The sequence below is a fragment of the Ptychodera flava genome, chromosome 18 (genome assembly GCF_041260155.1).
Source record: "Ptychodera flava strain L36383 chromosome 18, AS_Pfla_20210202, whole genome shotgun sequence".
NCBI lineage: Eukaryota > Metazoa > Hemichordata > Enteropneusta > Ptychoderidae > Ptychodera > Ptychodera flava.
In genome coordinates, this window is record NC_091945.1 from 5,052,105 (window position 1) to 5,065,346 (window position 13,242).

Here is a 13,242-nt window from a genome sequence, read left to right on the forward strand (position 1 = left end):
GAAAGTTAAACACATGGGAAGATAGAATCTTGTGTGCAAATAACTGTTTACATGAAAATATTAATCTCATTGATTTAGTCTTTCCTGTTTTCAGAAATTCATATGACAATTCAAGCCGGAGGTCGTTGTTGACTCTTGACAGAAAAATATCCGACAAACAGAAGTCAAACGTCTCGCCAGGTAAATCATTGCAAATACGCATGCAGCTCCAGGGATATGGATGATGGAACGCCATTATAATAACATGTAGCATGTCAATCCGTCAGAGAAAATAATAAAAGGGACTGTTTCGTCCCATCTCAATACCTAATGTAAAGACACCTCCGAGGCAAAATTAAAGACATAACTTCTCTGAACTATACATTCACAGGAGGGTGGAGCAGCTACCATATACTCCCATAGGAAAAGGTAAAATTTACGAGCTCGTGCATATCAAACTGCTTTGGGGAATAAGCGGCCGACGGGGAATTTCCATGAAACTTGCCTCTTAACAGCAACCTTGAAATGAATCTTTGTTTGAATGGAGTTCAACTAAGAGTAACGGTGATAACATGTATGGGAAGACAATGCCCAACTATCAGAATGCTACAGTAATTTTCCAGTCTGATTCATATTATCGGCAGTGAATGACACTAATGGTTTTCCATTCACATAAAAATGGTGCCGGCGGTTTTTTATATGTTTCACCAAGCACTCTTTTGGTGGGGATATATCATATAATTGTTAAATCTTTAGATTGCTTTTGTAGAAAAATGACGAAGTTAGCAGTTGTTAAGGTGTTTGTTGTCACGAACTGTAAAAATAAAATAATTGTAATAGCATAAATGAAGATATTTATTAAAACCTAATAGGTTGCTCAAACCTATCTCTGACCTCTACACCACATTTTATCACTTGTGTGGTGATGTATGGTCTAGTTGCACACCGCTACAGCACCTTCCACCGTTGTTTGTTGTTTATGCGCCTCCAAAGTGACAAAAACTCAAACTTTTGCTTAAATTTTCCATAAGGAATCTTTCAACTGCTCTCTTTCAAAACGTAGATTAAAAATTAGAAGTCACCAGCTAATTTCGGTAGCCTACTAGAGAAACAAATTTACCAAGATTAACCGATGTTTGAAATTCACAATGGCCACCATCCCTATGTTACATGTAACCCTATGGACAAAAATAAAATTTTCGATTTTCGACAAACGAACACAATTTTTTTCTTACACCTAGAGCTTTAAAATGAGCCTCCACAAGCCATAGACCAGAAAAATATTGAAATATTTTGAGAGTGGAATGTATGTCACCGAGACGCACAGTACACTACTAACCGGATCGGAATTGAAAACACAGCGAGGCATAAGCAATCTCTTCCAAGTTACAGACAAAGCTTCAATTTCTTAGAGCTTTCGTATCCATGTAATTATGTAAGGACCTAGTTTAATGAAGTCTACCATGATATAAACTAACGCCTTTGTTGGATTATGGTGTTGTCCGCAAGGAGCTACTAGTCTTTTGTTAAATACCTTTATTATTTACGCCAAATTTGCGTCCAACGGTAATTGCGAAGGTAACGTGTGGCAATCAAAGTCATTGTTACTCTATAGAACAATCCATATCAATAGCCTGGAAGATAGAAAAATTGCTGACTAGTTGTAACTCAGCACCTTTAACTTTCCATGACTTAGCCTTTCTCTAGACATATAGTGGCTTGCTTTTAGTTTGTTGTCACATTTCAGCCTGCCTACACTTCTAAAGGATTGCAATTGTAAACGTCCGTGTTAATAGTAAAGATCAGCCCCAGCTGAAAATTGATACTGAAGAAACACACAAAATATACTTAAAGGAGGTGTAGATATGAAAAATATATTTCGAAAAATATATAAACGGTATTTCAAGTTCAAAGCCATTGGCAAACTTTTGAGAATTATATGTTCACTTTAACCAAGTTCTTTCATAGTAGTGCGGTTCTATGGAAGAATTACAAAATATTTGAATTTGACACCGGAATTATAGACCATATGTTAATCAATGCATGGAACTTCCATGACCCAATACAGGGATTTAACTTGGCCGGCAAATCGAACAATATTTCAGTAAGTATACATGAAGAAATATGGAAAAGACTGATTAACTTGGAATAAGTCTGCCTCACATTCTTTCCTTTCCTAAATCAGGGACATAAATTACTCCATCATGTTTTTCATATTTATATTATTTATACAAGTCCAAACAATCTTAAACTGAGTTTGTCGATTAATGAGGCATGTTTTCTTCGCATTTTGTCCACTGAGATAATTTCAACGCTGTAAATCACTTTGAAGACACGATATTCTTATTTCGTATCGAATGGAAAATCGCGTTTTGATCATGGTTTCGCTGTGTTACTAAGAGAGGGTTATGGTCCGATCAGTATCAGATATCAAAGTGCGCAATCGCTGAAGTGTTCAAAAGCCAAGGCACATAAAACTCTTATCAATCTCAAATCTGAATTTCAGTTTGCGCCTAAAATGGTTATTTCGTTACATCAGATCCATGTAACAAGTCGTGCTTTGCATAAAATGAGGTCTAAGACATGAAGTAAGCGAAGTTCTCTACTGTAAACTCAGAAGGAGGTCACCTCGGTAAAATCGTTGACTTTCTATTCAACTTTTATCCAGGAGGAGCAAGTCTGGCCCGTGTGGTTTGCTGTATCCATATTGAATGAAACAAATGAACTCGTCTCCTTTGTCTTGCCGGTAGCAAATATGAAACAGACTTTGCTTACTGTTTTCAGTTAGTGTGACATCACTTTTTGATCGTATTTCTAAGTATTTTCCTTCCGTTACATTTCGTCTTACCATTTTAAAAATTAAGTGAGATTTTGTCTGGACGATTTACAATTTTGGTTCAGCAGAGAGGCCACTGTTACGGACTTGCAAGGTTTTCTATGATTTATTCGTATGTTTGCAGACCACTTATGGCTACTGCTGTTCTTACAATTTCACAACCAATGACATTTGTCAGAGACTAGTTTCGGCGATGTTTTTCAGCAGTACCGTTGGTGGTGTGTGTGTTATTAATAGACACAAACCATTCGATGAACGATCTTTCTCCTACTCTCATCATTCTTCTTGGAACCATCTTCCTTTTAATCTCAGGCACTCCCAATCATATCATCTTTTCGTCATGCTCTGAAGATTTCTCTGTTCAGATACTAGCTTTCGTAATTCCAACTACTGTACAGCGCGTAGAGCTCATGGAAATTAGCGGCTTTGTAAAGCTCCTTTATTATCATTATGACTATGTTGCATAATGTGGAAGAATGACGTAACCTTAGTCACCGTACATGACTAAATACCAATGGCTTCCCTGTTCTAAATTTAATTATCTAATATCAAATCTATGCGCGCGCATAACATGATATCAACGGCGATTTCACATCACACATGAGATTTTATATTCTTGATGAGAGATTAGACAAGACAGATAATTTGCGTCACAATAATATTGACCACGACAAATTTTGTCAATGTTCATGACAAGAGAAGGCAAGAAATATCGATATGCTGCATTATATACAACTGCGTCTTCACTCTATAATTTGTTTGAATGTCGTGGTTTGTTACACTCTGAGACTCTCCATGGATGTACAAACACACAGTTGAATGTTATCAAAATTTAATGTCCCAGTCTTATCATGTATCATTTTACCACCCTTCCTCTGAACACCGTCCCGGTGATAAATTGCATACGATGGGCGTGAGAAAAATTGATGGCTTATTCAGTCTCTATGTCATTAGTAGATATACCTATATTCAGTTAGAATTTTGCCACTTTAAAATTCACGCTGCGGCTAAACGCCAACCAAACACGATGATTTGATAGTCAGAATTTCTAACACCCCTCCATACCGATGGCAGACTCCAAGGCGTGAATGTAACGATACCTTACGGTGCACGTGATCTTTTTGTATTAACTTCACTACTGCGAAGGTGCCGGTAGCTAAAATAATGACATTTGTTCTCGTAAAATGAGAATTTTTAGGTTTTATTTATCACATTCTGTCTGAATTTTCCATAAGGTCATGAACAATCTCGTCGTGAAAAGTCCCATGGCACGATATCTTTACACACTCATGAAAGCACATGATTTATCGACAGATGGTCACAGCACAGGTCAAATTTCAAAATGATAATCATGTCTGCATTTTATCATCCAGAATAAAAGCCAATGAAATGTATTCGATAACATCCTGGCCTGGTTTTCCTGCTAGCTCAAGTATGAGCATGATTCACAGTAGATTATTCACATAAAATTTCTGGGGATGACGATCAGTAATCGCACTTTTCTTTTTCCAGGCAAACTTTCAGGCTAAGTTTGGCTTACCAATCTCAGTACTGGAAAAATCAATGCTAAAAAGTTCGCTATGAACGAAAATGCCAACTGTATTTTTGGCCTAAATATACCAATGTTTGACCTCTTTACTGCGTAACTGCATCTGGCCATTCAGGTATGCGTGATGAAATGTTGTTTGAATCAATAATTTTTCATTTAGGACTAGGTTTAACACACCCCCCCCCCCCCCCGCGTTTCTCTAACAGAAACAGGCATCATTGCCACTTCTGCATGAGCACGTGTTTTCAGTGCAGTGAGTTCCATAATAAATCACTCATTTTATCATTTTTGTCCTTCGTCCTTTGAATCTCGAGGCGTGACTGGCTAGAATGACTGTATTCTACAAACAAAATAGTAATTCATAATAAGACGCTCTTCAACTATATCCTCATGAATTATCCATTAGGAAAATTGACAACAATACTGTGTTGTAGAATGTTGCAATTTACATCTGTTCGTTTGTACATTTTTAGAATATTTGCCTTGCTAAATGCTCTCTTAGAGGTGCAGTTGGAATTATCAATCGGCATGACTTTGATCTGCGCTTTTACCCTCCATTATCATGTTTCATTGCCGTCTAAAGCGTCCATAATTCAGCGAAACTGTTGTTTCTTACTTCAATTATAAGTCGCTTAACTGCCATTCATTATAATATGAACATCTAAGCTTCCTCTCCGCTATCATATCAAAACGATAATCTGTAAGAGGAATACGTTACCTGGTGGCAATTAACCTCCGATCGTGTAGTGAATATTAATTAGGTGGACTCTAAAAACTCCAATAAACCGGAACAAGAAACTTACTGCACTCACAGCAAAAAGGCAGTGTCTGTTAATAGATGATGTTTATAATACATAAATGATAGTGGATGCGTTGAAATTTTAGTGAGCAATCTCGCAACAGTCAAGGCGTCATCGATTCGCAACGATGTAAATCAATCTGTAGCGACGCACATCTGAATCAAGGAAGCGATTGATTTACGTTAAGAACATTTAAATTTTGATGACACATTCAACCATGATTGTGCGTACTGTAGCCAGAGGCTCACACTACTTAACGATATTGTCTTCTTTCTTGTTTTTAGATAGAGTATTCTATAACCTTGAAATTTCAACCTGGCTACTACAAATAATCGCGTTATTATCTTATTCAAATCAATACGGACGTCATCTACTATGAATTATGAAAACATACGTTGTTTTTAAAACTGAAGACATATTGCTTATTGCCCATTGCAATGTGGTTCTATGACCGTTTACGCAAATTGTAAATTGGAGCGCATACGTAAAACTTCCGACAAACACCATCAAATTTGACAGCCTACATACGTTTATCCCTTCCGATAGTGACGTATATAATATAATTGTCGATTAAACAAATAAGCCTTATCCTGTCCATATGTTTCTTTAATATGTGCAGTGTTCTGAGTACGCGAAATTCGATATATTGAAAATTGTGAATATTGCAAATTCCACTCTCCATGGAAGGGTCACTAGTATGCAATGTTAAAAAATTATACTCACAAACATTCTCACTACCCCTATGACCGGGTAAAAACTGTTGGCTTAAGTAAGAAAGAAAAACAAACAAGAAACAATTTGAAGCGCAAAAATGGACGATTATTTTTCGTTTTGCCTGATCTGACGTTTTTGTTAAACGCGTTATAGATAGTCGTCGTGATTTCATTATCTGTCAACAAAACTGTGTCCCTGGCGGACGAAACAAATGTGATCGTACATTTCATTTACGATATGACGAAACAGCCGTTTATAAACATGCTGCAGAACTTGCTACCTTTGTGGATTAGCACTACACAGTAGCACAGCCAAGTCGCAGATGAAGTACATCACGTAGAATAATTATGAAGATGGTGGGAATGTATGGTCTCCTGCGGCGGTGTTAAGCAGCTTTTACTCTAAGCGTTTGGGAATGTTATAATATTACTTGATATACTACAATTTGTTGAAAGTGAAAGGTGAAGGAAGGTCCCTGCATTGACCCGTATACTAACGATTATTTATTCGTACGGGAAGTATTTATTGCTTCAATTACATTTGCTATCTCCTTTTCTCTTGCTTTCTCTGTTTAACAGAGCGATATCTATATCGATGTGCCATAAAACAGGGGACAGTCGACTTAATGTCATAAAATATGTTCATTTATCACAAGGAGTGTCTGTTACTATTTAACTACACTCACCTCTATCTTGTCGCAGAAGTCCTTCAGTTTACCAAACAAATAAACAAACAAACCTAAGCAATCACACCTTCAGTAAATTGCATTCCGATGCCTTGCATTTCGAAATATTGCTCCTATTATTAGAGAGACAAATATGACAGTGAAATTTAAGGACCAAATTGACAGGCAATTTTCGGAGAGTCATTTGGATATATGCCAAATCTGAAGAATGAAATCCGCCTATACTCTGGGGAAAATATGTAAATCAAGGAAAGCTTCATTGAATATTCTCTTGATTAACCTTGAAACGTGAAATTACAGTCAGGAATGAAAAGCTCCTGGAACTTCTGTAGTGGATTTTTACAGTCACGATAACTACAAAATATGAATATGTATGCAAATTATTTCTATAATACTATGCTTATGATTTGCTAAAGGGAACTATATGCAAATTCTCTGTTGTTCTGCTGGATTTACTTCGATTAAATTTTTTAAATCTTGCCTATTTATTATAACATTCGTCTTTGGTCAAATATTAGTAGTTATTGATGCTGAAATAGCAAGCTTGTGATGGTAATGTTAATGATGATGATGACGATGACGACGACGACGACGATGATGATGATGATGATGATGATGATGATGATGATTGCTGTTGTTGTTGTTGCCGTCATCGTCGTCGTTCTTGTTACATATTTACTCAGGGCCGCCGAAAAAGACACGGTTCTGTCACGTGGTTTCGCGTTGGTAGCATACGCCCAGTCACTATCGTTAGTCACCATGGAGACGACTGGCGGCATGACAAAACTGTATATTTTACGCATGAGATTCCATAATTTGCCTCCGCTCTTCTGATTGGCTCCTTGACAACGATACGACATTTAGTACTACTTTAACATTATCAAATAAGCTTTTATGAATGTGAAACTCTGAGCGATTTCCGCCTCCACTTGAATTGTGGGTTTTAAATCAGCATGTAGAAGGAATCATTGCAATTCAATTTTCTGATCTAAGAAGCTTGATGATCAACTGCAAATGTCGTGTCGTGTTTATGCACATGATGTAGCTCTGTATGTTGTGCCGTAAAATGTAAGATGCCCTGAGGGAGGGGCAAATGGATTGATGAAGCTACGGCTCTATCAATTATTTGGTTCTGCAAAAAAGCATGCAGACGGCGATGAACCCGTTGGTCTAATCATCTCCTTGATAAATATTTTCCCAGCATTCTCAAAGGAGAGGTACTTAACAAAATGAATTATTTCAGTGCCTTGGATTCAGTACATCGTTTTCATGTTATTAAACCCTTCAATGTTCTATTTACAACAGAATATTCAAAAAAGAGAAATAAAATTGTCAAAAGAGCTATGATTTGACTTTCAAGACTTTAACAAGATATGAATTCACTTCGTTGCGGTACGGCAAATATGATTGACCATACAATATTTACTCCAATCTACATGGACACACACACTTTATGCCGATTTTTTACGATAATCGTTATAAATTATATGGCGCACATCTTGAGTGGCCTTCAAATGGGAATTGTTATTGACTGAACAGTAACCTGCAAATGGTTCAACGTTTACATAAAATATTATTTGACTCTCTCAAAGGAATGAGTACTTGACTAGCAGATGAGAAGGTTGACTGGTTGGTCGAGGTCATGGGGAGGTCACGGGGTTTTCTTGGTCGCTTGAAATTAAGAATAAATACGTTATCTTAAAGCGCTGAGAGGTGCACGTTTCGGTTTATCTTTAGAGCTAATTAACAGTACTTTTGTTGGTTAACATATCTTCGGCAGAGACAAGCCAAAAATGGATGCATATGCATGATATCATACAAAACATGGGACGTGAAAAATACAGACCTAACAGTACTGGCCGCAGACTATGCTTTCGCAAGATATTTCAGGTGTTCTTAATCCAAAAACTTGTAATATGCATTCTCAAACTTCAAGTATCCTGGCCCTGAGACGTAGGTATAGGTCTGACAATACACACTTGTATTCCTATTATAGTACGTCATCTATGTTTCATAACAATGAGAGTGCAACTGTTTCGAAAGAATTGTCAACTGTAGATAAATACCGCTGGGTTGTAGATATTCAATAACAGTACGCGTTGTTTGATTTTGAAAGTTCTTAGGGTGAAATGATGGTGTTGTAGAGGTTGCACTGGTTCCAACGATTTTGGCGATGCTGACAATGACGGTGGCGATATGATGATTAGAATTTCGATGACGACGATGGCGACGACAACGATAATGACGGTGGTTGTCAGATGTGGTGATGATGGCGGATACATAGCGGTGACATGAAAACTGAGCACGGTAGCAAGTAAATGTTGAATAGTTACAGCGAAATACAATGATTATTAATTGTATAGTCGTGGTAATAGTGACGAGACACACGAAAGTGGGCTAAAATTTGACCTCTCTTTTTCAGAGAAGTAACTCAAGTAAACTAAGCCATTATTTAGAACATGGTCTGCACAAGGCCATTCAAGTATGTAGTTGTAGTTGTTAATAGTGTCTGCATGCAAAGACGGATTTGTTTTAATAATCATAAATCCACATAAAAACAGTAATCGCAGACGCTTATATACAGTTTTAAGAAGGTGACAGTACAAATAGATTTAAAACAGTCTACAAAGTCGAACAAGAGTTCAGTTGTATCAGTTTGAAACATGATTTCCGTTCTACTGTGCTACAAATTGTTTATATTCCAAGGAAAGGAGAGATAGAACGTTTTTTACGAGTTTTAGGTTTCTCCTGAGAAGTTAACAGACTGAAAAGAAAATAAAGTTTTGTTCACTTATCATTAAAAGACCAGAAGAGATGTTGACTAATCTGTTATGATGATGTGCATTCAATATAAAGACGCGCGTTGCACTTAATATTTGTGCCCCGCTTTCAATTCTTGTTACTTTTCAAAATTATACTGTTTACAAATACCAATTGTTAAATTGCAAATCTTGCCATTTCAAATCATCCTTGTAACATAGCCATAGTCAGTAATATATCTGTCTCAGCATTCAACAACGTTTTGATTGTGCCTTGAGCATAACCGTGTATATATCAGCCCCAATTCTTATGCACATTTTCCTGTCTACAGGTCCATACAACGCATCATCAAACAAAATCACCAAGGAAGAAAGGTCTAGATGCATAATGTATTTTTGCATTAAAAACGCATTTTTCAGCTTTGGTTGCGACGTAACACAAAACATAGCGAAGCTCTCTGTGAGCCTTGAAAGGATTTGGATATATCATCCTAACTTTTGTTTAATATGTAAAATGAAGGCTATACCAACCAAATCATTCACCCCATGTAATTGATATCCGGTACATAACCACCCTTGCTGACCTGTGATTTGGTTGCTGCAGTGGCGATTGAAAAATTGCAGCGGCTTCAGCTGTTATGTAGCAACAGATGCGCGCTAGTCGTTCCTCCCTTTGTAACTAGGCAACGGTGACCTATCAAAATCCACGAAGTTTAGAAAAACACATCAACGAGTTATCTTCTGAGCGACTAGTTTATCACAGGAAAGCCTTGATGTATGTTTGGATTACAATGCATTATTTTGCGGCGTTGGGGAAAGATAATGAGAACACATTCATCTTTGCATGAAGCTCATCAGAGATTCCACCATGCTTCCCCCCCAAAAAAAATCGCCCAGCCATGTACCAGAAGTGTAAGGTCTGATGATGAAGACACCGCTCAATGAAGAATAAGCCATTGGCAAGATGATAGATACGTTGAGAAGCTATAGCTTGGACAGGGACATACGCACGAAAACCGGATTATGAGCATCAACAGCGGATGTTTCTGTGGGAGAGATACGTTTGAACAACAGAGAAACAGGTTGCGTGTAATTCCGCGACAGGTTGTAAGCCGTCACTTCCTGATATGAACTGTACAGACATCTCGAACTCATTCAAAATAGTTTCAACACTCACATCGCAAAACTATAAAACTATAAATTCGTCCTTTGAATGGTGAAAAAATAGGAATCTACTTAATTATTACCCGCTTTGTCGTAAAAAAAATTATTTTGGAAGCGAAACTCAACCCTGCGAATGTGGAAGATGTTTCACAACACTGCCTAGATACCATCGACAACTGTTCCGGCTTTGGGTAAAGCTGACGTCACCACTAATCCTGATATGTGTTTCAAAATAAATACCACGGGTTTCACCCTGCCACATTGCTGTTGTGCAAATGAAGATTTTCTGGCTTCAATGCTGAAGGGCTGTAAGCCAATTCTTGCATGTTTCTGTCTAAAGAAATGTAGCGTTTGTAGATGCAACACTATGAAAAAATCGAATTTTCCGCCCGTATCATGTTTTACGCAGCCTGACAAAGTGATTTTCCGATTTGATACTTATGCCGTTGAATGTTATACGTTAGCTTTTAAACTTGTTTTCTATACAAAACAGAAACCCAATGGCCGTATAGGCGTTTACTTTAATTTCACAACTTTCAGTGAGGTGATCATGTTATGATGACGTTTTAGTCTGGATTTCTACTCGATAAAATTTCTTTTGCGCAATAGAATATACGGACAGCGTCCACCTCTCGTTTTGCGTGCTTTGTAATTGTAGTTAGATAGATTGCGCTGCAGAAATGAGTTGTGAATTTATTTGAACTAACATCCCCGCACGCGATATTGCTGCATGCGTCACCGCCTTTCAAAGCACACTGTTCTCTATTATTACCTTTGTGTTTCGATGGACTTGATGAAACACACACACAAAATACCAATATTCGTGAGTATGAAATCTACTCGCCGATGACGTCATAAATCTATAGAACAACTGGGACGTGAGAAATATGTGCCAGAAGTCTATACGCTGCTGTAACTTAGAAGAGCAAATTCAACCGCCAACCTAACAAATAATTACTTCAATGATAGTAATATATTAGCGTTTATGATATAACTGTTTAAGCACTTTCAACTGTCGTCCTGGAACTGACGACATATGCGGCTAAAATTTAAATCACTATCAACAATTCAGAAATGACAATTTCCAGAGCATTATATCAGATACAACCGTGTCTACTTGTGGCGGATATTGCTGTCATATAGCCGTACAGAAATCTAACAAACCGAAACAGAAATTTATTCTTTCAAATCTAGTGTTTCGTTTTCATTTATAGTTTCTGTGGTTGTTCGTAAAGAGAATGCCAAATACGTTTGGATTACGTCAAACTCATTTAGAATCTTCAAATTTTAAATATTGTTTTTAGCATTCCGCAGGAACACCATACACCACCAGCCATTTTATAGAGCATTTCTCATGGGAGACAGCTATCTTCAGCAGCGTGCTATTTGTCTAATGGAAGGCGAACAGTTGGACACATTATACGATGGTGAACACACTATACCTTTGGAGCTCGTCACACTGTACCTTTGGAGTTCGTCGTACTAGGGACGTACTTGATTGTTGAGCGATGCTATCGTCACATTGACTTGTCCGCTGTTTCCGAAATCAAGGCCAGTTTTACAAATCCCTCGATCTAGCAGAAACGTTACGCCTCTCCCTCTTATGGCAGTCGAATGAAAAATAACAGCGTGTCAAACGCTATAGGACGTAAATTTTGTGAGACACGGTGACGCAGCGGAAATGGGCGTTGCCATGGCAGTGAGAGTTGCACGTGATTAACGCGATAAGCAGTGCATACAGCAGCAGCCAGCGCGTTATGGGGAAACGCTTGACGAACAGTATCTCGTATCACCTTAATGAATTGGCCAATCAACACGACCTGCTTCAAAACAATGACGTTGCTTTGACCTTTCTGCTTTGACCAGGGCAAAGTGTAGTTATGTTCTCATGATAACTGTTCAGTCCCTGGACACCATTGTAATGGTTTGAAGGGCAACTAGTACATACACGTAGGAAGTAATTTACCCATTTCCTGACAACCCCTAATGAACAGTTACAATGGCCTTTTCTATAACACATACTTTAGAGCAGAACGAAAATATAGAAAACAAAAAATAAAATAAAATAAAATAATTCATTTCTAACTGAAATAAAATTTACAAAATAAAATAACAACATGTGCGTATATCTAATCATGTATATTGACCAGAGATAAAACTTTTGTCTTGAAAGTCTTCTAAGTAACGACAATACTGTCATAATCACGGACAGTTTGTTGGTATAGGCCTAGAGTGTAACTGCATTTAACACACTTTGCTGAAAACACCTCTGATCGTGTGAGAAGAGACGTTATTTTTTGACCGAATGAAGGTTTTGAAATCAAGGGGAGTTTTGACTCTTTTTCCTTTTCCAGCCAATTTGATTTGACGGCGAGTCAAACCCAAAGATCTACCATTTGTGGGTTTTAAATTGAGTAGCGCAAGTTTCTTTTCTCGTCTGCAAAGAAACCCTTAATCATCCTGGAGGTACACGCAAAAGTCTGTCTTTAAAGATTTTATCATCAGGTTTGTCTGATGTACGTCAATAATAAACTGTGAGAACGTGTATATCATGTGACCTGCAACGTATTGTTTCCATTATCATGACCCTTACAAATGAAACACGTCATATTGTCGTTCCCTTTGAAAATGGAAGCGTCCGAGTCGTATTAAAGGGAAGGTGTCGTCGGAACTCTGTTCAAAGGTTGCCATGGACCCCTACGGCCGATGTAAACACTGTATCTAGGGTACGTTGGCGATTGATGAAAGTTAAAACA

At 37.6% G+C, this 13,242-nt stretch overlaps 1 protein-coding gene across 4 annotated transcripts in view; it reads right to left on the reverse strand.

Moving 5' to 3' along the window:
• Window positions 1-13,242, reverse strand: part of LOC139116724 (dual 3',5'-cyclic-AMP and -GMP phosphodiesterase 11A-like) — a 116,071-nt gene that overhangs the window by 51,980 nt on the left and 50,849 nt on the right. The window contains exon 1 of one of the 4 annotated variants that reach the window (XM_070679331.1): window positions 11,929-12,158. The exons of 1 other annotated variant lie outside the window; for it this stretch is intronic. The gene's annotated coding sequence lies outside the window, so the exon portion shown is untranslated. Of the gene's footprint in view, window positions 1-11,928; window positions 12,159-13,242 lie in introns of those variants that run through there. 2 more of the 4 variants (XM_070679335.1, XM_070679332.1) reach the window with 2 other exon arrangements.